General features: G+C 41.5%; 1 long non-coding RNA gene across 3 annotated transcripts in view; it reads right to left on the bottom strand.

The window, feature by feature from the left end:
• Positions 1 to 1,935: 1,935 nt before the first annotated feature.
• Positions 1,936 to 21,425, bottom strand: part of LOC136183094 (uncharacterized) — a 30,387-nt gene continuing 10,897 nt past the window's right edge. The window contains exon 3 of one of the 3 annotated variants that reach the window (XR_010668908.1): positions 1,936 to 3,515. This is a non-coding gene — a long non-coding RNA (uncharacterized lncRNA). Of the gene's footprint in view, positions 3,516 to 18,016; positions 18,163 to 18,680; positions 19,172 to 21,425 lie in introns of those variants that run through there. The other 2 variants (XR_010668910.1, XR_010668909.1) reach the window with 2 other exon arrangements.

The raw sequence follows: 21,425 nt of genomic DNA, 5'->3' as shown, positions 1-21,425 counted from the left end.
CTCATCGCCACACAGCTTGCCTTCCTCGCCCTTTGCCTCAATTCGTCACACATACCTTTTCATTACCCCTTTCCACCCCCTCCGATCCTGCCAAAAAACAGGAAAATGCACAACCTCTGTGGATAGAGTGTTGCAAACAACATGAGGGAGCGGGACTCAAGTGTTATACCCTGGAAAAGAGAGAGTTTGACATTTCTAAGACATAAACCTTTGTGATGGGAAAAACTTTGTCAGGATGAGAAAAAAGCTTATTTTGAAGGGATACAAAATGTTCAAGACTTTGATCATTTTCAATACCACCTTTTATAGAATGCTATAGTTTCTGTTATTTTGATAATCAATATATCAAAAAGTACAGATGTTTAAGAGCTTAAAGGGATACTTCACCCATTGAAACATGAATCTGTATTGACATATATGTAGTAGAAATACATTTTGAAGTTTGTGCCTTCTTGGCTGAGAAAAGGCAGAAAGTGTTTTTTTGGCTCATGTGGATAAAAGACACCAAATCCCAGAATGCATATTTATTAATCCCAGAGGGAAATTCGATCGTTACAGTTTCTCCAAAATATACAGTATAGCAGTAGAAATTCCGAGATTTCTTCCAGAATTGATCTTGGAAATTCCTGGCAGAAAACAGACTCTATGTCTGTGTCCATTCGCAAACAGTGAGAGCACCGACACTACCAGTCCGCCCCAGCTCGAGCCGGCCCCGGCTCCTCGTCCTCAACGTCGCCGACAGGCAGGCCTTATGTCTCGGCTGCTGAGCTGGCAGCGGCGGCCAGTAATATAGCAGTGAGACGGTAGCTGCCGACATTATCAGCTTTCTCCATAGAGTCTGTTAGCATATCTTCCAAGCAATATGGCGAACGTTAAGTTTCGATTCTGGGAGTGAGTTCCCACCCATTGATCTGTGATTGGTCTGTAGCTTCAGTGGTCGAAAATATGAGGAACTAGCGTTGTAGTTTCACCCCGCTAACCGCAACAGCTTTCAGTGACGCAATATTTCAGACTTAGAAATACAGAACTATCCAGCCTCAGGGGAAAATGAGGGCTGGATGCACGACCATTCAAAAATACTACCAGGTTTCTAATCATACAATGCTTTAATATGCCCTTTAATATAAGAAGATTTTCAGATCAAAACAAACGCTCTCTTCAGATACCCCTCCTTCATCGCTCAGCTCCCGCCTCACTTCCTGACTCTTTACTTCCCTGCCCCTCCAGTCCTGTTTCACCAAGCGACACCATCCTGTGTTGAAAAATCAGGCCAATGCTGAAGTGCAAAATCCTGCAGTTTGTCGAGAGTTCGATTGAGGCTGAGCCCCGGAAGTCACATACACACCCATTCAAACAAGCCAGTTTTAACATTAGATTTAAAAAAAAATCTAAATAGCTCTGATAAGTTCCTCATGGGCACACACTGTATAGTGGGATTTTTTTTTACAACACATCCATTTTAATTTTATGAACGATACATGTTATCCATATTTAAGCCAGCTGACCTGATTGACAGGTGGGACCATTGTAGCTGTTTTTCAGGAGGCTTAAACCCGCCACAGCTGCAGCCCTCATCCTGTCTTTAGGTTGACTGAACTACGTAGGTTATGTGATTTTTAATATTTTAATATGCAGAATGTCACATATTATGCATTTAAAAAAAAGCAACTTCAGTCTTCAGTCAAATGTTTAACTGAAAGCTGCTGCAAGCTAAAAAAAGATTGAGGACACTTTCTTAATTGCAGAAATATGTTGCCAATATATTTGTGCTGTTTAGACAGTGTGCAGGAGTTTGCTTGAAATTGGGGGTGCGCTATGATTGGGGGTTGATTTCAGACAGCTGCTGAAATCAACCGTTTCAGGCAGAGGCTGAAATTCAGTTTGTTTTACAGAAGCCAGTATGAGAGAAATAAGGAGTTGTTTTTGTAGGGATACACAATATATAACAGTTCATTTATTTACTTTTTAAAGTAATACAACATAGCATTAGCAGCTAGCATTAGCACCAAGTCAAAGGCGAGTATCGTCGAGCCGACTTGACAGGCATTTGGAAACTGCAGAAAGTTTGCAAAAGACGGCCCAAAGTCTAAAGCAGATTTTGTCATTCATTGGACAGAAATAAAATTAAAAGCATCAACAACAGCTGACTTTCCCCATATTCCCTGAAATGGACATAGGGCAAAATAGAGAAACACACATTTGGTAAAGGTTCTGTGAGGCAGGGAACGTAGGCCTATTTAATGTGTGGATTAGGGAACACAATAATGATGTGAAGCTCATGAAAATGTGAATGTTTAAAACCACGTTACCATGGAATAGTCATGTGGTTATTTTTAAGCTTTAATTAACACGGGCTAGTCAAATACATGCTTATACAATCAGTTGTTCCTTATTGGCTATATGCAGAGAGTAAAAACATGAGCTTGTTTAACATGGTGAATAAAAAGAATAAGTAACAATTGAAAAGTTATGACTGTTTTTTATTTTTGGTGTTGACATTGGTGATGTCATCTAGTATTGAATGTGAATGTCGGCCTACATTTACATCTTTGCTGACATGCATATTGACACCTTCTTACCCTGAGATGTGCATAAACTACATTTTATTAACTTATCTTAAAAAAGCAATAATGTAAAAATGTCCGTAATCTTATCGGTATCTGCCATCAGCAGCAGGTAATTATTGGTTGTTTATGGAGTCAATCAATTCGTATCATGCAATTGTAATTTTTCAAGCAGCAAATCATGCAAAGCTACTCCATAGGTTTCACAGACTGACAACGTGAAAGGTGAAAATTGGTATATTATGGGATTTTTAAGGAGAAAATGTTTTTTTAGTGTGAGAGAAAAATGGAAATGAAAGGCAGATCGGTCTTCTGAGTCACTCCAGAATGTTGATCTTATTTCTCTGGAGGGCTTCTCACCTGTTTCCTTTACTTTCGATAACAAGAGGTTGCCAAGTAGCACAGACGCATTATCACTTTTGAAGATTACACGAGAAATATCTCCATGACGATCATAAAAAAAAGAGACAGGTTTAATCACAGGCTCTTAAAACTTGCTCTTATTTTGATCTTTTCAACTTTGGCTTTTGCTGCACTAGAGAGAAAATGTTGGAACTGTTTCATACACATAGAAGCTTTGGTACACAGTGGAACATAAACACACACAGTCACACACACGTTCACATGTACACACAGCCCACACTCCACAGTGTGTGCATGCTCATGCAACCATACAGCATATTTAGCTAAGTAATAAAGCAGCATTGTTTAAAGAGAGAGAAAAAACAGCAAATGAATCAATATACAGCCCTCATGCCAGGGCATTTTATGTGGCATCTGTTTTCCATTCCTTTGCTCGGCACAAAGAGCTGGCCGCGTGCCCCTGCTCTGTGGCCAATCTCTCTCAGCCAGGGTGGAGGTATGCAATCTGCATTGGGCTTCATCTTGTTGGAGCTCACAGCGGCCTGGCTGAACATGCCTCTGTCTCTTCCCAGCAGTTTGGATGGACATCTAACAGAACGAGTGCAGAACAAAGACAGAAAGCAACTGTTTGTTACTGCTTTACCGGAGACCTGTAAGGCACTTTATCCCGAGCCGGTGTACCATGGTATCATTTCTCCTGCCTGTCCTGTTATGCCAATATTACTCTTACTTTGTTGTTTTGATCCGTCGCACTTCTACTTCTCTCCTGTTCCTCTACTGGCCTGTATCCCTCTCCCTTTGCCTCCAATCTCTCTATTTTTGCTCCCTCTTTTCCTCATTCATAGTTCTGTAGTACTACTGGGAACTCATTAAGCCACTAACATCAAAAAACAAAACATACTGCTGAGACAAAATGAGGGATCTATATAATGTGAAAAAATGGGTTGTAATGAGATTTCCATTTCTCTTTTCTGACACCTTTCACCCTTCTTTATCCTCTCTTTCTCGTCTTTGTCTCGCTGGCTGCCTTTGTCAATGCAATTAATTTCAAACAGGCTTTATTGGCATGACAGAGGCATTTAGATGGTGCCAGAGCTTTACAAAAAAAAGAAGAAAAAAAAAACATGCTGCATTATATCAGCTGCTCCATGTCTTCTTCGCTTCGCAGCCTTAGTGCACCCCCACTCTCTGCCTGCCAGCGTGCAATCACCGCAGCCAGCAGACAACGCAAAATATCTCCTTCCTCCTCAGCCATCTTCTTCAGCTTCCCGTCTGTTTGGGTATTGTTTTTCGTCTGTTGTCCACCTGTAAAAGCACAGAGACTGAGATATTTGTTTTTCCCATTAGAGATGACATGAAGCCAGTAAAGATGGATTGGAGGCTTTGGTGTCTATATCTTTGCCTGCTTCACTTCTTCATCCTCCTTACCCTTTCGTCCCCCATTGGCTTCCCTCCTCTCCCTCTCTGCTTGTCAGTAGGGAGAGTGCATGGTAGCAGGTCTTGGTATTTTACCATCTCCTGCAGGCTTCAGTCCCAGCTCATCGTTTATGGCTAGCTTTTTTGTCCTGCAGCTATGAGAGAGTTGAAGCTGATCCTGGAGTTTCCTTCTAATACATGTACACTGCTGGAACCTGGAGGCTTGACCTGCTTCTGCAAAGGGCCAGGTTTGTTACACACACAGGTAAGCAGGGAATATACCGGGCCAGGTCAGAGGTCTGGGTCACAGAGACGAGAGGAGCACCATGGGAAAATGTGTTATTATTTTCATCGATAAGCTCTGAGTGTGAACACCAACAAAGATCTGCAATTGGAGTGACTTCTGTGTGATGCTCCGAGGACTTCCACTGAGATCAAGAAGATGCCAATGTCGATTGAGGAAGGGGAGAGAGAGAGGAAACGGGCGATGGGGGGGAAAGCCAAAGAGAATAAATAGAAGGATAAAAGAAATCTTGATTTTGTCTGAGAGAGTATTGATTTTTTCCTCTGGGTTGGCCATGTGCGCACAGCCTGTTATTAGTTTAGAAACAAAAAAAGTAGAATGTGGAAAGAGTTGGCAGCCGTGTGTGTGTGTGTGTGTGTGTGTGTCCTGCCTGGCTGCACATTTTGCATGTGTTTTTGTTTCACAATGTTTCCTGAGTGGCATGAGTGTGAGGTGTGTGGATTTGTGCAGTGTGTGTGTGTCAGTATGTGTGATTGCAGGGGCCTGGTGTATGTGACTAGTGTATGGGCCCGTGTGGTTTGGAGCCGCTGGCTGGTTGGAGATGTTGGGATTAGGGGGAGATTAGAGCGGTGATTACACAATGTCTTCGCTCTAATGATCCCAACTGTTTGTTCATCTTATCAGCCGCGCTGCACTGGATTCCACGACTGCCGCTGATATGAGATAACACACGCATTACTCCATCCGTACACCCTGCCCTCTGGTCCCTCCAAACTCCAACCAACCCACTGAGCCAGTCAGAAAGAAGAGGAGTGACCCGGGCAGGGAGGGCAAACAAAACCCCGCGGGAAACCGTGAAGAGAGTGAGAGAGAGAGATGGACATGTACTGCAGGAAATTTCGTAGACAGAGAGGGTGACTTGCCGGGCTGACCTCCCGAGCCCACAGAAGCATTAGCCAGAGTGCTCATTGTTCACTGAGACAATACAGTGACCCCCCGGAGAGCCCTCAGTCTGCAGTGAATGTACCCGTAGAGCAGCAGCATATTACACAGGGAGCAGTGGGTGGAAGCAGCGATAAGGTGTCCAATGTTCTTTGGTACACAATGTGGTGTAAGTGTATGTTTTCTGGCTGTTGAGGAGAAATATGATGTTATTAGTGTGGATGTGTGTGTGGTGTGCATATTTCTCTGCAAACAGAAACAGTTGTCGTTGGTTTCATTCAGTGCATTGGCCTATGAAATAATGGAGCGCATCAGAGAACGGATGTGTGTTTTTAATAAAGTATGGACTCGTGGATTTGTGTGCTTAAGTGTGTTTGCCTAAATATGCCCATGTGCAATAGAGAATACAGTATATGTGTATCAGCGTGTGTGTGTGTGTGTGTGTGTGTGTGTGTGTGTGTGTGTGTGCACTTCTCTCCATGCCTGCACGCCACTCTGATCTCCCCATTACAAGGTCGATTAAGCCACTAATCCCCCAAATACACGCGTCCAACAGCACGACACCGGAAAAAAAATTCTCTCCCAAAGAAAAAAAACGTCTGAATCTTCCCTTCCCTGTTGCTGGGAGCTTAAGCCACACACTAGTGTGGCGAGCTACAGAGCATGAGCACGGAAATGTGTTTTACCTCCATAACCACACAGGCGGGGGATTAAGAGGCACCCTAAACCCTGGAAAAGCAGCTACTTTTACTCTTCCATGGCCTCAGAAGAAAATAAATTAATACACAGCCACAGTGACACAGCAGGAGTTTGAATGCTGTATAAGGTGTCATTCATGGTAACTGAAATTCTGATTTACTCACTTTCAGGCTACGTTTGGTGTGTGTGGTTTACACGCATAACAGCAACTGCAAGACACACGGAAAAGATAAAGAAATGCTGAACACAAGTTTGTGGCATGAAGATAAAAATCTCCTTACATTCTTTTTTTTTTCTAACAGGCTGGTGTGCATGCTGAACGCTTTTTATATCTTTTGGTCCTAATGACTACATACTGGAAACCAGTAATTGGCATGGCTCTTTATTAATGTATCCCTATTGTCCTGGATTGCTCACTAGATGAGATGTGGAGGAATCTTCACAGCCGTTAATTAGAGTTCTGGCGTTCTGAGCTGAAGCTCCATCAGGGAGCTGGACCAGAGCAGATAGTCCAGAGGCCCTCAGAGCCATAAATCCATCATCTTCTACCTAATTTGGCCTGATTCACCTGGAGCCCAGGATGGCCCTACACGTATCCCGCGCCATTCCTCCCTGTTAGTAAGGTTAGTGTTCATGTTGCAGCTTGAAGGGAATTAGATGTGTTGGAATGAAATGGATGTGAAGAATGAAGAAATAAACACAATTGAAGTTATATTTTCTTTTGGTTGTTCAGAATGGTTTTGTTTGAATGCTGCCATTTATTGAATTTAATTAATATAATTACATTTGGGTTCACATTTGGGCCTGTATGCAACAATACCCCAATAAAATACCTTATGTTTGTTTGGTTTGTGTGTTTGCTGTTGATAAAAACATTTCCTGTCAGGTGCTCTGCTGATGTCTCCAACAGGTCCTATTTATCCCAAACCATGTAGCTACACATTCTGAGTGTAGAATAAATAATCTGCACACCCTGAACCTGATGAATGTTTTATTTATTGCCCTGGATGTTGTTCAGGAAGGGTCCCTCTCTGTTTGCTAAATGTTAGCTCTCTGTTTTTCTAACGAGTGCCAGCTAACTAACCTGAATGACCTCAAATGTTTGTGCAACAAACAGAAGCTGTAGTTGCTTAGTGAGGAGCTACTGTAAATACAAATACAAACACAGAAACTATTATTAGAAGGAGTTATTTCATGGCATCAAATCATTTCTCCACCACGGTAAACCTGCAATGTTATGTTGCAGTATTAGACTTTTTTATTTTTGCTGTGCTTGACGGTGCATACATTGTAAGAAAAAAACATTATATAGGACACAGAAGACCATCATTTTACAGACATCTAATCACATCAGTTTAGTTGTTTCTACCTGTTTGTTATACAGTCAACATTTCTGGTTAAAAAGTATTAACTACGCCTGCTTAATCTAAGAAAAATATAATGTGCAATAACATTATCCCATATTGTGACTATGATATGAGGTGCAATAAATAGTGCAGATAGATGTCTCTTGTTTGACACAATACCTTTTAGGATATCTTTTAAGATGTTTCTCTTGAATCCATGATTAATCCAAAGAGTTGTTTTGGCACAAATTAATTTGGGGGTATCTGATAGCTATCTTTGGGGTTAAAGAATAGACTCTCTTATTCTCAGGCCTCCATCCAATGGATAAAATGTACACATGCTGAGTGCATTTACTGCAGTGGTAAACTTTTTTGTCATTTATGGCAAATGTTCATTTCAAATTAACGATCAAATTGCAATTAATCGCAGAGCAGTAATTCTAAAGACAGTGGAGGACTGTCAGGGAGCTTTTCTTAAAGAAAAACCAGCCATTTGAACATATTGACTCAATTAAAATAAATCAAATTCATATGTCTGCGTTTCCTTAAGTAAGATTAACACGGTTTTTTTTTGTCCACAAACAAGATTATTCACAATCTGTGAGTTACTTCATTTAAAATATGTCAACATGCCTGTTAAATGCTGACAGGTTTTGCTAACAAGCTGATGAAGCTTGCTTTTATCATGCTAGAAGTCAGATACTGTCCCACAGTATTAAGTCACATTTTATTGTACTGGATGACTATGAATGTGCTTTGTGCTAAACATGGTCGCAGTAGCTTTACGCTGAACAGTTGTCACATTTTGTCTCCATCTTCTCCATGTCAAGCTACTAATACTGTATACCACTTGGTTGACAAAGTCCCGTTGTGCACTACTAATACACAGAATATTGTTTGTTGTATGTTCCCTTGGTGTCTGCAGTAACACTCTTAGCTGGTGGTCTTTCAGCTTGCCTGTAGGGTATAGATCTATTTTACTCTCCAAGGATCCAGTTAACATGGCTGACCCCCATCTCTTAAGGTTGTGTGCTCTTAGAGATCTCTGTCTGGGAGTTTGTCACTTGCTGATATATATTGCATCACAGAAGCTGCCCAGGAGAGACTCTGTCACAACCTCCCATCTAATTGAATCGTAATGAGTCACATTCATGTTTCTGGCCGTGAATAAATGCACGTCTGCATCCAAACAAATACTGATACCTTTGTGTATTGTAATCAGATGTTCTTAAATCCTATTCGATGAGATCATGGTGACAAAAGACAGATTCTCCAGTTTTTGGGATGAATTTAAACGTAGCATATGGATGGTAATAAAACTAATTAGCATCTGGCTTGCTGAGGTAATTAGTGTGAAGCAATGCAAGTGCAGACAGTTCATTTGTCCTGCTTACTTATTGCCTATGAATGCGTAATCAGCCATGTTAAGGGCACAGGTGATGTATTGTAGTCGTGCAGGCCAACCATTAATAATGAATGTGCATCACCTCTTCTAAAACTCTCATCAACTGCAACGTGAGAAAATCCACCAGAGGTTTAGACACATTAAAAGTAAATTTCCTTCCTCATCTCAGACATCAGTATCATATTTTCTGGCTGTAATCCTCCGAATGTGATGAGTAAAATCTGGCGTGACTTTGCTCCATTTTTTTAAATGAAAGGGCTCCCCGATTTAAAGGGCTAATGTTAACAGTATTAATTATGGTAATAATATGTTCAAAGCATTAGATGTATCCCCATTAGTGCCCGATTAAAGCTAAATACCTGGTTTATCCTTGATTATCTTCTAATGAGTCAATAATTAGAGTTTTTCTTCATGACATGAAATCTACTGCAGACCATCAAACCAACACATCAAACAACACAACATGCAGTTAGAAAAGAAAACAAGGTTCAAGGAGAACCATTGTTCTTGCACAGACTGATGAACACATTGAGACTATTCAGAATGTATTCAAACACTTTAGTGCATATTTCTTCTCTCGGCTCTCTCAGGAAATCTCAAGAGTGCAGGTGTCGCCTGTGGGTGTATGAGCATGTGTATGGTTTTGTTGAGTATTATTATTTTTTTTTGTTGTAGTGTAATTATATAGCGCACTTTGCAGAGTGCTGCTGCTGCTCCAGGTGACCAATCAATGAGTAATGAGAGACCCACAGACCTGTAAGAGATTGACTGCAACCCGCGACCCTTTTGTTGCATTCAGGTCTTAATCACAGAGGTCCCGCAGGATATCGTGATGCATGCCTGGAAATGTTTGGGCCTGTTTGACTCAACATGGGTGTGCACTCCCCAGACCTTATCCTTCTTCCCCACCCCCCTCCACTGCCTGATGGCAGTGGAAGGACGGAATTGAAGCCAAGATCTGGTCTGTTGTGTACCTGAGGGGGCAAAGTGGTTTTTATAAATGGAGAAACCAAATAGCTCATGAATAGCATTTTAACCTGCGGACAAAGCCTGCAGGTTAAAATGTCCACTTTCAATTGGTCAGGGTCAAACAGAGAATGGTGCAGAGATTCAATGAAAGCATTAATGAAAAACACTGCTATCTACAGGCAACCTCATTAAGTCAGGGCCGCTGTTTAATTGCATTTTCAAAAGCCTTTTCATTTGATTGCTGTATTTTCGTCTTCATGAAGCAGCATGGTGCTCTGCTGGAAACGCTGCTCCGTCCTGTGTCATTTCTTATGTATGATTAATATTCTGCACTGGTTCTCCTCTACTTTTAATCATTCTGGTCATTATGAATGTTTGGCCTTGGCACACCAGCACGTAGCAAACCTCAACGGTCCAGCAGAGGCATTGTGGGATTTCCATTCGACTATTTAATAAACGCAAAGATAAAGTATGTCTCTGTCACTGCTGTCAGTGCTAAACTCCCCAGTTTTGCTACAGATTTGATTAATTTGGAAGGAAGAGGAGGAAATATTGGTGTGTTAGCCTGCATTATTCAGTGTAAAATTGTAGGGTCAGTTTATTTCATAGTGATAATTTGTACATCTATAAAGAAAATGTTAGCAGAGTACTAGCAGATATCTGTGAGGACGGACAGATCAGAAGAAAGGAAGGGGAAGACATTGTAAGAGTAATTCTAAGTGCCTCGGAAAAATTAAGGGGCATGAAATATTCAACAGTTAAGGACCGCAGGCAGTTTTTAATACACAGAATTAGACACCTGCACCCTGAAAAGAGAGTGAAAAAGAAGAGAGCGACATTGAGAGAGAGAGAGGGAGAGAGAGATGGTGATTGAAAGGCAGAGGAGGAAGGGATGAATAGAGTGTGCCGCAGTGAGCCAGTCCCTAAGGAGCACATTAAGCGGATAGTTCTTTGGTGTGTAGGTGTGTAATGTCCCTTTGTAAAACCTGCCCTTGCTTCTATAGCAACACACCTCTGTGGCTCGATGCAGAGACGTGTAAACTCAGCTCTGCACGCTTTCCGATAGCCACCGTCCTCAAGTGTTCCCACACTCCGTCACTTAACCGAAATAATAACACTCGGCTCCATTGTGCATGAGCTACTATTGTCATTTGGTTCTGACACCGAAAGTGCTTACTCAAGGGCTTATTTGTACGATAAGTTTCTCATGCAAACTCACAGATATGCATTTAAATCTGCAATCATGTGAAAAAACTCTCCCAAAATCACACAGAGAAACTGCAGTATTATGATAAATGTTTCCCCTCAGGCAGCAGTATGCTGATTTTCAGGTCTGTAAAGTAATCCGTGACCTCTATCGGCCTCTATTGGCAAGCAGCAGGAATTGCAACAACATCAGTAGAACTCATCTCCTACACAGCGAACGCCCCCCACCCAACCCCATCCCATTCAAACTGCTCCTGCTCCCTTGATCCAAGGTGGTCTGTGACTGAAACAAACAATGGAGCCGTACACCCACAAGTGAGATAAATAGAGTAGCTAATTATACTGGAGATCCAACAGAATTAGTCTTTAAAAAGGTAATATATCAGCATGCAAGATACAAACACTGCAATGATAGTACTGCTGTGTCATTTGCTTTTTTGGCTTCCAAGCCTCTATGGCTAAAATGTTAAAAACAAATGTTGAACATTCATTTCCTCTGGTTTTAAAACCATCCTCCATCATGTAGGGATTGCTAAGTATTGAAAAAGAAGAAACTAAACAAATGAAACTGACTCAAGAAGAGTATGTGTTGGGTTCTTGCTACTAAGTGACTTCAGAAAGCGAGGGATCATAACACCAATAGAATTATCATTGAGTCATTTGTATTGATCAAAACCAATATACCCTCCTGTGGATATATAATGGTAATACTGTTACTCTATAACACAGCCCTTACTTCTCCTATACAATATGTTGCACAGGGTGGCTAAACATAAGCTCACTTTACACATTCAAAACTCTCACAATGAAGGATGTTATTTCAATGGAGCTGTAATATGAGTTTCCTAAGATCCCCCATTAGACAGCTTGCATGTTTAGCTGCTGCTTGTTTGGTCCCACCGCCACATGGTCAGTACTACGCCTTAGTGTGGAATATGACCAAGAAAAGCGCATTGTCTGCTCATGACAGATGGGAAGATAGCACACACAATTTTTTGCCACACACACACACACACACACACACACACACACACACACACACACAAGCACACACACACACACACATACACAGGCACATTCATTGAGTTATTTTCACTGCTGTGCATATTTGAAATGTCTGAGCTTCAAGCAAGGAGCAGCGTGGAGAGGGAGCTGGTTGAGTGGATGCGATTTTGTGCAGCAAAGCTCCTGATAAAGCTACTAAAATACTTCCTAAGCTTCACGTTTACCCCGAAACATGTCATCTGGGATTAATATTTAAGCCTTGGTAGCTGAAAAACTATTACGTGGCTCAATATAACTCCTGCCTTTAAATGCCCATATTGGTTCAAGAAAACAAACAAAGTAAGTTGATTTGGTTAAACAACTGTGAAAGCTCTCAGAAGGACTGTTTCCCATTTGGGTACTCAACACCTGTTTCCTCCCAAAGTGAAATAATTCTTCCGCTTAAACATTGTCTCTCAAAATTAAGCGAATCCCTCACAAGAATAGACTAAGTTTACTTTGAATCTCTGCTTGCAGGGAAACAAACTGCTATGCAGCATCTGTTACCAGCCTACTTGCCAGAATTGTATCACCAGTGTCCATATGGTCACTGCCACCCAATGTCACTCCCTTCATAACTTAGATTTCTTAATTAAAAGAAATATATCTGTTTCTCTTCTTTTCTTGAAGTTATTGTGAGTAAACTGGATAAACATTGGTGGTGCAGTGGATGATGTGACGGGACAAGTGGCAGGCAAAAAAAGAGAAAAGGCTGGTAATGAAGGAAAAATGTAAAAAAAAAAAAAAAAAAGCTGAGAGGGCACTTATTGAGTAAAGTATGTGTGAAAATTGAGTCGGAAAGCTATGTCTAGTGCTGGCAGATGTGTTGGAAGGGATCAGGTTTGCCATACTAATAGACAAGTCTGTTTTTAGGAGGGTAAAAAAAGAAAACTTGAGCATGTCACAAGCGGAACATTTATCAAATGAGGATATTATACAGTCAGGTAGGTTGTTTTTACACTTTTTCATTGTTGCAAAATGGTAATCAGATGATCCTCCATAAGTATAGTCTCCCCGCAAACTCATTCTTACATTTATAGACTTCAGGGGACTATATATTTCCACACACAAAGGAATACATGCATCGACTTGGCATTTCTTTGGGCAGCAAAAAGAGGTCATATTCATTTTCATTGCTTTCAGGGTTAAGTGCTTCTCTTTTCATCCTCTTTTTCAGCAGGCCTGTGACAGCTCTGCCAGCCCAGGAAACACATCTCCATTTCCCCTGCTGATATGGACAGTTTTATCTTATTTGACACATTAAGGCAGAAGGGAAAAAGAGAGAAGACACTCACACAGACACATAGCCACCGAACCTTATTAAGGATGTGATCAGACACCTTCCTCCCGACAGGTGACAGTAGAATGAAAGGCTCCAGATCAGGATATACCATGTATAAAGATTTTTTTGTGCCTTTCATTATTATTAATTGCTCATCGGGACTTTCAGTGCATGTTGGTTCCCTGTCAATTAAGTGAACAACAGTTGAGACAAGCTCACCTCCATTGGCCCTCTCTTTGCAAGCACAACTGCTTTTTTTTTTTTTTTTTTGCCTTCCCAGGAATCAATTCTCAATGGTAGACTTCAGTAAGCTCATTAGGCTCTCACTAGGCACTGACTCCATTACGGCTGCATAATTACCACAGTTCTGCCTTCATCCCCCTCTCTGAAAGAAACACCTTCATTCTGGGCCTGACAGTGATTATTGTTATGATACATCACTGGGGAACTGAGAGCTGAAAACATTCTTTACATTGCACCATACCACATCTACATATTGTGCGCCAGTGTGTTTGGATTAGCTGCTTTAATGTGTTATAAAACCTTAATCCTTTTTAAAATCTGCATTTGCAGCTGTTTACAGGTACAGTTCTATTAAACATTGTGGGTTTTTTTTCGTTCCCTTTTTGCAAGTTATGTCCCTGTTCAAGTTCACTGCACACGTTTGATGCGCCTGTCTAATGTTCATCAAGTTTTCTACCATGCATAAACTACAACGGATATTTATCTAATTTACATATGTTCCTATGCTCCTGCATATGCATTTGTGCGTGCTTGTATGCTCAAATGGAAGTGTGCAATTGTTTCTGTTTCCACTTCTTGTGTGTGTGTGTGTGTGTGTGTCTCTTGCTATTTGTGCATGTGTGAATAAAAGCGCAGATGGGATTCGGGTGGCTAGAGGGAAGGCTGCAGTAGGAGTAGCAGCCATGCTTTGCCTGTCTCTCTACTCACAGGCGGTGCAAAGGAAGTGTAACCTGACATGAAGATAATTAAAAAAGCAGATCCCTGTATATTAAAAACAGCCAAGCCCATGATAGGGCGACAGGGCCAGGGATCATTAGGATTCTGTCCATAATGCAAAAAACTTAAAGTGGGTCTAAGCTAAACCTCCTGCAGGCAGAACAAGCATCTCAGAGAGCTGATATTTCATTACTCCAGTCTGGAGGGACTGAGTGCTCCCCTCCTCCTCTGCTCCCTGGCTTGATCTGTACCTGCCTCATGGAGCGGTGCTACCTCCCCCCCATCCCCCCACCCCTCCTGGGAGCTCAGCTCATACTGAGCAGCCCCACATCAGACTCAGGACTGCAAAAAGACATTTTCAGTGCAACCCACACATGTAAAGGTGATTCAACAAGCACTTAGCACATGTCCTGTAGATGCTACCTCTCTGAAAATGTTATATAAAATGTTGCCTCTTGCAGGACAACTAAAAGAAAACTTGATAAAAAAATGACCAAATTGCTACCAGGCAGATTTGATTACTTTTAGCCCTGGATTCACAGGAGAGTGACAGAGCTGTGAAAAAGGTGCGACTGCTGACATAGTTTGCGAGTAAAGCAACAGGGGGGCATGCGTTGTGTTGTTAACATTGAGATACCAACACATCTGTCTGTCTTGCACATGTGCCGCTGTAAGCTAAGCCAACAACATGCTCCCATGCTTTAAATAGGTTACTTCCTACAGAATGCCTCTTTGCACAGCATTGTGTGTGCATTTCCTGGAGTGGACTATTTACAATGCAGCCCTGGGTTGACCTGTGTGCACAGGAATTAGCCACTATAGCAGCTGTAACAACAGAGTATAGGATCTAATAGGAGCCCAGTTGTTGTGAAGTGAATATATTTCTTGAGGGGATGATTAAATGAGAACATTGCAGAGGAGGTGATAGATGAAAAGAAGGAGATAGAAATGTGCTGGAAAGGAGTGGGAAGGCAGCAGATAGTGAGGGAGAGAAAGGCAGAAAAAAAGTGAAAATTAGAAGGTGGGAGTCGAAGAGCTGAAATAAAGAAAAAGAGAGTGAAGAAGTCTGAAAGTAATAGACATATCAAGGACCAGAAAGGAGGGAGAGAAGGAAGAACAGAGTCTGATTGCTGGGTTGAGAAGTACAATAATATTAGCTGTTTCATTACACAGCAAGAGAGTCTGAATCTTTTCACACAGAAAGGTGTAAGTATCTTCCATTAGCGAGCCCCAGCTCCTAGAATACCCCGAGAACAGAGTTCTGCATTTGGCCCTTATTTTCCCTCCTATTCACCAGAAAAGCAGGGATTGCAGCATAGTGGCAAGCAATCCTGCCTCGTGTATATGTGTGTACACCTACAAATGAAATACATGTTGACACATTAAAAAAAAAGCTGAAAATATAATGAAACACTCATCCTTGAGACAACACTGATCCCAAGTGTTTCTTGCATGTTGGTAAACAGGGTGGAGATTACACAGTTGAAGACGTAGAAGGTGTGTGTGTTTCTCTTTTACTGTATCTGTGAAAGAAAGAAGGGGGAGCCGCAGGTGACTTCATCAGTCAGGGAGACGGGTGGGTTCCGTCAGTGTGACGGCCTCGTCAGCGGCCCATATTAAACACATTAAACACTGGGCCAGGCTCCTCATTAATCAGCCCAAAGGGATGACAGCCAGCCCCGCTATCGGCACCATACATCCACGCATGCCCAGGGCCGTCTGGGCCCCAGGTAATATACCTCTTCCTCAGATAACACCATGATAGATCGGCTGCAGCTGCACTGATTGGGGCTTGCTGGTGTAATACCACCTCGTCTGGCTTTATCAGAGTGTCCTGTTGAGCAGTCGTGGCAGATCAGCTTTTCAAGAGCTTCATGATTCAACTGATTTTTGACTGGAAGGGAGTGTGTGATGTTGGCGTCAGCTGATTGAGAGTCAGGCCTATAAGGTGAGACAGATGTTTTAAAGGTATGAGCCAATCCTAATTGTCATGTCTACCCCCTCTTGGGGAGAATAATGATATCCTGTATGCAACTTGTCACATTAATTTTAACAGTGTTATTTAGCCTTCAAGAGACCCTCCACCAGCTTGAGAGGTGTGATTGATTAATTCTCACACTTCCCTGCAGTTCATGTGATGGGAGGTATTTTTGATTTCACTTGGATATCCATGTTGTGTGTGTGTGTGTGTGTGTGTGTGTGTGTGTGTGTGTGTGTGTGTGTGTCTGTAGACTTGCACATTGAAGCCAACAGGTTTTTAAAGCCCTTCAGCCACCACACCATTTTGTATTTGTTTAAAGACACTGTTGAAGTAAATTTAAACTTTCCAGCGCTGCCATTAGCGCCCTCCTCCAAAAGCAATCTGTTTTTGCATTCTGATTTTAATTGATTTCTAATTACACCGCCTACCTGAAGGGTGGCTTTTAATCATCCTTGGTCAGTATTATGAGTCTCATTCCTTCTTTATACACACGCCTAGCTGATCAGCCGGAAAAGCTGACATCTCATCCATAACCAACAGTCCATTTTGTCTCACCTCACAGGGAGCCCTCCCCCCAACAATTCCCTAAAAAACAAACCGACCTCATTGTTTGGGAAGGCGTCTGAGGATTGTAGTGAGCGATGTGCAAATCACACCAATAATTGCTGTAGTTATTGGATGAGTTTGATTAATGTGGCTTGGCGGAGAGTCCTTTGGGAGAAGAAAAGGTGTATCAGTGATGCGCAGTGAAGCAGAGTGTTGACCATGTGCAGGTGAATGGGATTTTGTCTACACCACTAGGTGTCTCTCTTCAGAAAGGCTAGAAAAGTCCAGCATGGAGCAGACAGAGGTCAGATTCAGAGAAGCAGAGGAAGAAAAAGAGGTCAGCTCCTCTTGGTCCTCTTCTTATTTAGTGTTCCTGTTTTTGCTAAGACGACACTGTTTTCTCTTTAGCAAGGCCAGCCATAAAAGCTTAGTGCCTGGCTGTCAAATTGTGCTTGTTGTTCTTCCAAATAATCCTTCAGGTGCATTCTGTTTACCTCTTTGCCTGAAGTCATTTGTGATGTAAAATGCAAAACTGTTGTCTGTAAATTCTGCAGAGATAAAATAATCCTTAAACCCTTGAATGCAATGTCTCTTTTTCATGGATTCATTTACCCAACAAGTTCTTTGTATTTATGATTTTCCTTCCATTTTCACCTCCCACGGCCTCTCTTTCTGCCAAAAAACACATTCTGTTTCTCTTCCTTTCTGGTTTCGTTGAGATATGCTGCTCTGCATTTCCATTCCTTTGTCCTCCCCCCCCTTCAAGAGAAATTCACACATTTTCCTCCATGCTCTTTATTGTCTGCTTTGCTATTCCCTTGTATCAACTGCAATCCTGAGCCACAGAGGTTACATCGTATTGTATTGGAGGGTCAGGAGTGCAGCGGTATGTTCGCCCACGGGCAGCTTATCTCAGCAACCCCATAAGACTGGATTCCAGCAAATCCCACTGAAACCACATAACATATTCTAGCTCGGTGAAAAACTTGCAGAATGAAAAGCGAGCGAAAAAATACAGCAAAGAAAAACCCGTACTGAAGGCTTTGGTAGACAAAACAGCATTTTATCCCACTTTATTTTGTGTCTGTGTGTGTGTCAGTGTGCAGGCCTTCCACAGTGATTCTCCACAGTGTGTGTGGACGTGGTCAGGCAGCGGTCATCATGGTGTCACAGCCGGCCTGTGCTGCTGCTGCTGCTGTGGAACAGACACGGAGTGAGTGTAATTACTTCCATTAACACTGCCACACAGCACACAGCAACAGAAGAGAGGAAGAGGATAATCGAGACGACTCAAAATGGGACATATTTAATCCACCTTCAGCTCGTTCACATGGACAGATTGATTGAGAACAAGTGAGTCATGGAGAGAGGTAGCGTGTTGAGAGGGAAAGGGATGAAATAGAAACTCTTCTGCGTTTGTGTGTGTGTCTGTTTATGCTGTTGAATTTTTTTTTCATGTTTGCACAGAGAGGGGAGCTGTGCCATCACTTTCTTTCCCCAGCTTGTAATCAGCAGGCATGTCAGTAAACACTGTTAATGGGGGTGGACACCCTCTCCCTTCTCACCCAAGACCCCTGCAGTAGCTAATTGGGATAAATGCAACTCCATGCTTCATTTACCCTCACTCTCTCTACTCCTTTCTGTCTCTCCCCCCCCTCACGTTCTCCTCCTTCTCCTTTTGCTGCAAATTTTAACCCCGCACTTCTGCGCCTCTCTGTCTTCTGTTGCTCTCTTTGCTGTTGCTTGTTAATGGCTTCCCGGCTCATTGATACCCCAGATGTTTTTATAATCAAAACACGAGAAACAGCAGAATGGACACGGCGCCGTGTCCTCCACCATGGAGGATTGAAATGAGCCGTTTGCTGTGTTTAACATGGGCACACGACGGAAAATATATTTGGTTACGAGTCTGATATGAGACGCTGTGAACAAATTCAAATAACTTGTTCCAATTTTCTATGATTAGCTTTTACTACCTTGCAACAAAGACACACTGTGCAGAAAGTTTCGGCATAAACACATCTTTCTGGTACCTCAGAGTAAAGAAATAACCGTTGATTTGATATAATTCATTAGGTTTATTATTTCGCTGCTACCTTCTGCCCATACTCTGCCTATATATGATGCTGTAATGTATTCATGGCTCTAGCTGCAGCATCATTGCTTTTGTGATGTAATCTCTTTTCCCGTGGCTTGGACCCCACCTGTGGGAGAAGGAGAGAGAGCCGTGAGTGCCTGTGTGATGTAAAATGCCTAATTTGGGGGGTGATTGATGGTTTAATATTGCAGCCTGCAACCTTGCTGCCCCCACCTACTCAATGAAGCTGCAGGCAGGCACGAAAGCGTAGCAGTGTGTGTGTATAATGTCACTTTCTATTCTCACATTCAAACCCAGCTAGTGGAATTAAACCAATTCTGAGTTTGTTTGTTTTGCTGTGTGTGTTTGGCTCTGTTTGTGTGTGTGTGTGCATTGTGAGAGTTCCCGAGCATTTCTTCTTTCGCAGCACGGTGAAAATCCACTTAGATATATTGACTCTGGTCTAGAGTGAGTGGTCAGTTATTGCACCCATTTCTTTTTATTTAGTTTTTTAACCAATCTCTCCTCATCTCTCCTGTCTCTTCTGAAGTCCTCCAGATACAGTGCGAGTCCTCGGTGTCACTCATTACCATTCTCTTAATGTCACGATTACCCTCAAACTCTCCTGCTTTGTCGCCTCTCTGTGTCTTTGCTTTTCTCTTGTCTGCACATATCCCTCTATGTTTCATTGTCATGTGCTTTATAGCCACATTAAAATGATTTTCATGCAAAAAAGTGATGCAATGAATGAGTATCTTTGGTCGTTCATGTAAGAATATTGAGCCTCATTCACCAAATGTTCTCAAAAAATGTTAGTTATGAACTTTTAAAGAAGATTCTGGGATTCTAATGTGGGATTTGTTCTTAGGGAAGAACAGAATTTAAGAACACTTGAACATTTGAGTGTTGACCAGTATGGACTCAATGACTGGTTATTGCATTTTATATATCCTACATCTGCATTGTTAAAATTATAGGGTTTACATTACAATCTTTTGTTTCATAGTAAATCAAATATTTAATAAATATTTGTATGATCATACTTTTGAAATAAATAAAATACACATGACACTTCAGTTCAAATACAGTACAGTAATATTTTTTACAATATTTTTGCGTTAATATAACTCTGAACATCAGCAATGCAAGTGGGGAAATAACAAAGGCAGAAATACTCTAAAATAATTTGAATTCCTAATAATTTTAACCCAAAACTCTGGATTAGTGCATTGCTTTTTAGAAGGAGATTGGATTCTCACTCTCAAAAAAGAACAGCTTTGAAATTTGGTTCAGATTCCTTCCAGTACTCTTCTTCTGCTTCTCGCCAACAGTCCATGTTGTCTCTTCTACCCCATTGCTGTGATGTTTCCATAACTTTTACAAAATCTATTATCGGCCAAAAACCAAACAAATCTCTGTCCATAGAGGTTGCAGATTATTTTACCATGCACATGATTTTGTAATGGTCATGTGGATTTGGAAAGAATTTCTTAACAATGTGTTCCTGCAGATTAAGGCACTGCATCAGGAAAGTGCTCATGTGCATCACTATGGAAGTCACACAGACGACATATGGTCTTCTTTAGTTTGGGTGATTTATTAAACAGAAGAGTTTTTCAGAATGCATCTAATCTAAAGGACTGTTTTTTTTACCCGTTGTTTTAAAATTGATACTCAGCACTTTTATTAAACTAAATTTTGATTGGACATCATTTAAGCAAGTTTCCCAAAAACAGTGACAGTTTTTCAATTAATGCCATAAGCTAATGGAATTAGTTTTTTAAGATACTTATGGTGTTAGATCAAAGCTTATGTTTTTACTTGATAATAGTCATGCAAAATTGTGTTATTTGCATATTTGCACATTGAAAGAATGGACATGGATATGTCATGGGGCCCATTAGCATAGAGATTTTCATGAAGTGATGGCATCAAAAATGAACAATACAACCTCAATAAATAAAACAACAATTGTTATAGTTGTTTGCAGGTTGTCTAAGCAGAAAACCTGACGAAGCATGAATAATTGTTTCAGTGTGCGTTATGACATGTCAGCTGCCTATTGCAATATAGTACAAACAAATCTCTCAATTATTGGTTCCTATATACTGAAGTGAGTCTGTTGTGCAGCTTGGTAGCTACAGCAAACTTATACTTAAAGGAGAAAGATGTACAAGTAATCTACAACTGAAAGTGAGCATCGGTAGTTGTTGCTGATATCAAGCTTTGCCTGACCTGAGGGGACGTCCACCTGGGCAGTAACTTTCATTCAGACCCAGTCCAAGGAGACGTTAGTGAAAGGTTCCTAGCTGTGTGTCCTCTGGGTGATGTTTGGAACACAGATGTGACATAGTTTGGTTGATCAATTTATATATTGTGTT

Source organism: Labrus bergylta, chromosome 16 (assembly GCF_963930695.1).
Source record: "Labrus bergylta chromosome 16, fLabBer1.1, whole genome shotgun sequence".
NCBI classification, from domain to species: domain Eukaryota; kingdom Metazoa; phylum Chordata; class Actinopteri; order Labriformes; family Labridae; genus Labrus; species Labrus bergylta.
The sequence above is the reverse complement of the archived record's forward strand: the minus strand, read 5'-3'. Positions and strand labels throughout refer to the sequence as shown.